General features: G+C 42.9%; 1 pseudogene; it reads right to left on the bottom strand.

Moving 5' to 3' along the window:
• Positions 1-4,059: 4,059 nt before the first annotated feature.
• LOC136483088 (kafirin PSKR2-like) lies at positions 4,060-4,767 on the bottom strand (annotated as a pseudogene).
• Between the last annotated feature and the right edge of the window lie 577 nt (positions 4,768-5,344).

The following is a 5,344-nucleotide window of genomic DNA, read 5'->3' as shown; positions in this document are numbered from 1 at the left end:
CGAAGTAGGGCCCCCCTCCTGAACCTCCGCAGCGGTGGACTCCATCACCTGAGCCACCTCAACATTGGGTGACGACGAGTCAAGCCGGAGCGTCTCCTCCGTCGATGTGGCCGAGCCACCTCCCTGTGCAGCCATCAGGGCGGTGACCTCCAGTGGTGGGGGTGCCGGGCCACGTCCCTGTGCAGCGGGGGCGTACTCTGGTTCCTCCACCGCTGCAGGGACCGACGTCATGATACCGGTCTCCACCGCTGTAGAAGTAGAAGAGAGGGCCGCCTCCGATGAGCCCCCAACGAGGCCGCACCCTATATCAATAGGGGCAGCAAGAGACACCAGCTCCAGCGGTGGCGAGGGGGAGGGCAATGGCGGAGTAAAGCCCTCTCCTCCCTCACCCGAAGCGTCGACAAATGTACTAGCAATCTTTGTCGAAGGTAGTGGCACAACAGCAGAAGAAAAAAGAGTATTATTAGAGTTAAAAAAACGCTAATTCTTCTTGTGTTGGTGGAGAGTAACTCTTCCTGGTAGTCCCCAGGTCAGACTCCAAAGCAACTTTAAGACTGATCTCATCCAAGAGTTGCTCACAGGCCAAGTCCAAAGCTTCATCTACTAGATTTGCCTGTTGCATAGGTGGGACATTTTGAGTATGCTGCGGTGCTTGTTGGGAAGACTTCCTATTATCCTGAGGGTTCTGCGGGTTAGGATCTTCCGCATCTTCCATTTCACGGTCTCCCTCCTCCAGATCTTTATCACTCAACAAGTCCTCATCAGACGGATCAGCACCGGTGTCGGCTTGTAAATCTTCCTCCGCCTTGAAAAATAGGCGGTAGATACTAGTGCCAACACAAACGTCCGCCATACCTGGTAACTTGACTAATGGTATATGCAATAAACATTTAAAGATGCTTTTTAGCAACATGGAACAAGGGGGCTAGAGCATTGGGCTGTTTTATGGTGCTCTAGATTCCTCTCCCTAAGGACTTATCTGTAAGTGATCATCCGGGACTTACAGTACAACTATGAGGGCTACATGGCTCTGGCTTTAGCTCTGTACGAGGACCTTTTCTAGCTTGTTAGTGGTTACCTTTATTGGCGTAAGAACGAATCGGGTATAGGATAGCCTCTGTCCCCTTGTGTATAGGCTGCGTGTCATTGTGCCATCGGGAAGGGGGTTCCTACATCTGTTTGCTGAGTGAATCTAATGGCCCTAACTTGTTAGATCAACCTTTGAAAGGCTTCATAGTGAACCCTGCCGACCTTCCTTGGAAGTGGGTCAAGAGATTAGGTACCTCAGACAAAAGGGTAAATCACGACTCACAGTGAAAGTGTACAACCTCTGCAGAATGTAAAACTGGTATATCAGCCATGCTCACGGTCACGAGCGGCCTTGGAACCCTAACGGAATAGATGATCACTAATGGTCCATGATGATGAACACAGATGATACGGATGATGAACATGCTCATTAATGGTTAATTGTTTATGCTATTCATTATTCATGTTTACCTGATCATGTGTTTATATGGGCTTGTGATAAACTTGTTGCTACTCAATTGCTAAAATCATGACTCATTAAAAGCTAATCGCAGTTAACCAGTGTCAGCCTTTGAGCCTCATGAACCTACTTACGCTTGCTTTATTTTTTCAATTATTTGGATAAAAATCCCGGATGGGTACCAGATTGCTAGAGTTTGGAGGAATTAGGCTTGTGATCAACCAGTCAATTGTCCCTATGGATTTGGAGTACTCGCCTGAAGATCGGAGTTGTCTTTCCGCTGTCTATACTCTGAGGCTATATTCTTTATACTAAGTACGTTATATATTGAACATTGTCTATTGATATTACCGTTATTTGTAGCTATATCTGAGATTTGACTTCCTGGGCTCTCATATGATGTGTATCTGGTTTTGTCCTTAAAACCGGGTGCTACAGCTTATTACTATCTTGGCCACTACCACACACTCCCTTTGTTCTGGATTACAATTCACTTTATTTTTGTGTAAAAGCAAGCTTGTCAAACTTTCAAAAAGTTTTACATAAATTTCGACAATAAAGATGCACTATCAAGACATATGCACTGAAGAATTCAATGAAACAAACTTGATGTTCAAGATTTTTAGTAATTTTTCTAGGAAATATATCAAAGTTAGGTAAGATTACCTTAGGGAAAAGCTAGAGCAAGTAATAAACTGGAGCGGAGGGCGTATATGTTGAACTCTACCACTTGATTCAAATAGATGTACATCTAATTTTCACTAAACTCATACTTAAATTATTTCCATATAGTTAGGACAATGATAAGTTTCAATCCACTTTTGTTCCTTCCACCATCTACGATATGAATCTTCCCTTCAATATACAGATGAAGAGGATCATGGCCAACCTCCTAGCCGTTCGAAAAAAAGTCGTTTGGGCTCAAAGGCATAGATCCATTCAAGAAAAAAAAACAACATGATCATTAACATAAACCATGCTCAGCTATGCTGCAAAAACTCAAGATAAAGGAGACTAAGATGGGGGTTGCATTGATTTTAGGCGAAAAAGACTCGGAGTTCCATGACAACGCACTCTTCCGTGGATTCGACACAAAGATATTTCGGATTTCCCTACACACGACCTGAATCTTGTCCAAAAGAATCTAAGTAACATTGGGATAATAACCTTAATCTCTAGGCCTGGACATTATTTTTAGGCTAAGGAAATTCAATATGGCTAAAAACATTTAAAAATAATAACTTCTGATGACACATAATCAGAGCGAGACCAACAAAATCTTCATAGCTTCATTTACTATGCCTTGTTCATTTACAAAGGAATGTATTTCATGATTCTATAATAATTTGCTTTATGGGTGCTCAAATAGATATGATAAGATATCTGTTCTACTTTTATATAACATGTGAGTTAAGGTTACATTGATTCTAGTGTTATGAGCTACGCCTAGTAAACCGTCATGTCAGTAGTAAACTTCTGGATTTGTTTAGTTTTAAGATTTTATAACATGAACTTTTTCGTATTCTACACATAGATGAAAACTGCAATCCATTGGACTAGGCTAGGTGTCAGAATAGCACTCCAAATGGGTTCTCTCTCTACAGAGAACTGTATGGCGGTGGACGGTTAGTACTTTAATCTCGGGACGTTACTTTTGGGTTTTGATAGCCCCACTCTAAATCATATTTTAGTCGGTGCGGTGCCCATCAGCAAACATCCCATCTTTGGTAATGCTGCCAAGCAGAAAAGTGAGCTACCGTGTTGAGTAGCCAATTTGACGCAAGTTTGGTGTCCCTCTGTAAAAATTTGCTCTAACATTTTCGTGGGATGTTAAACTTAAACGTTGATCTGATTCAAAGAACTGCACTTAGGCCCCCCTCTCATGAAACGGCTCTGCTGCAGTGGATGGCAGTTTGGTGCCGAGTTTTATACTTTGTTGTTATATAGTACTTCAAAATTGTTACTAATAGGGTCTAGTTGATTTAATGCCCTTGGCCTTGTCAAGTTCATGGGCTCTGATTATTTCCTTATTTTTCTACAATATTATGTTGTCTTGCACAATTTTGCTCCAAGATAAAAACACATGCAACAAATATTTACTAGAAACAATAATTAAGAGGTGTGACTTTGCATACCAGCTTTGCACGCACAAATATGTTTACTCATGAACTTCTATTATGTTTTCCTTTGTATACGTGCACCTGACTTGAAGGACAATGGTCAAAGCATATGTGCCCATGACTTTCTTAAAACAACATACAATAGATGCAAGTACTCAACTACACGCACGTACAGTTGCATCTATCTTATGAACACCCACGCACACAGCCAAATGAGACCATTCAAGAGGTCACGCTGGCACATCTTGATATTGATGATGTAATGTGGTATTGTCTACGTATTAATCAAGCATGTGGATGTAGTTATGATTCGATATTTTTCAATTGATTATGTAGGGAGTAAAATTAAGGAATAGACTCAGATAAATCTCAATCAATGTATTGATTATTTCTGGGAAGTTGAACACGGCGACACAAGAACATTGTTATCAAGTACAACTGATTTGTATTCTAGAAGATGGCACCTCCAACGATGGGTTGCTGCCACGACAAGGCAGGGTTCATCAAAGACATCTGGTTGAATGGCAGCAATTGTTGCTGCTGCAGGAAAGCGGCAGCCAATGGGTTAGCCCATGCCAATGGGTTAACTTGTAGCAGCTACTGTTGCTGATGGTAGGCAGCAGCGGTTGCAACAGCCGACTGGGTAAACGGAAGCGGCTGCTGCTGTTGCAGGTATGCAGCGGCGTTCGCCCCAGCCAGTTGGTTGAATGGAAGTAGCTGTTGCTGTTGCAAGTAGGCGGCAGGGTTCGCCACGGCTAGTTGACTGAGCGCTGGCAGGAACTGTTGTAACTGTTGTTGTTGCAGGTATGCAATGGCATTTGCCGCAGCCAGTGGGTTTGTAGGAAGCAGCTGTTGCAGCTGCAAGTAGGCGGCAGGGTTTGCCACAGATAGTTGACTGAGCGCTGGTAGGAACTGTTGCTGTTGCATTTGCGCTACGATGGTCTGAACTAGTAGGTGAGCCGAGGATTGCTGTTGCAATTGGGCAATTGGTTGTTCTAAGATGCTCGCCGCGAGCACCTGTTGTAACCTATAGGCCCGCACAATTGGGTGTTCATACCCCGCAGCAGTAACTGGTGAGCACTGCGGAATGATGAACGCAGTTGCAGCGCTCACCGAAAGAGCAAGGAGTGCAAGGAGGGCAAATATCTTGGCGGCCATTGTTGCTAAGATGTGGCTAGTGCGTTTCACTTGGCAAGTTTTTGATTGCTCTCAATGATACAGGTGCTGGATTAGCTATTGATTTGGGGCCTATTTATACAAGTGAGAGCTCATGTATATATGTTCAGATCTTGGATTTTGCCAAAAAACGGATGAGCTAGAGATGACATGGCACCTAGTCAACTTCGACTTTTAGTTATCGTTGGATTATATGGTATGTGTTGGCAAGATAGTGTCCACTACATGCTATAAAAATGTGCCCTTTTCTATAGGAGTTCTCTAGATACATGAGGAATGACATACGTGATAACTTCACCTTTACACATGACAAAGCTTTAGCCACATCATATTTGTTCCACTTTATAGACATGATGAGTATGTGAAGTTATGACTTGCTCATGTGAATCAACGCCTTTCTCAACGGAATTTATTGTAGCATCGTACTCATGGTTGAAGTATACACAGTAGTTATGTGATATGTTATGAAGCAGCGAGTGAACAAATGCTGCAAGACCGTGGCTAATTGAAGTCCCCGTATGTCTAAAATGCATGCACACACATCTCTACACCTAAAAAA

This window comes from Miscanthus floridulus, chromosome 9 (genome assembly GCF_019320115.1).
Source record: "Miscanthus floridulus cultivar M001 chromosome 9, ASM1932011v1, whole genome shotgun sequence".
Taxonomy (NCBI): domain Eukaryota; kingdom Viridiplantae; phylum Streptophyta; class Magnoliopsida; order Poales; family Poaceae; genus Miscanthus; species Miscanthus floridulus.
The sequence above is the reverse complement of the archived record's forward strand: the minus strand, read 5'-3'. Positions and strand labels throughout refer to the sequence as shown.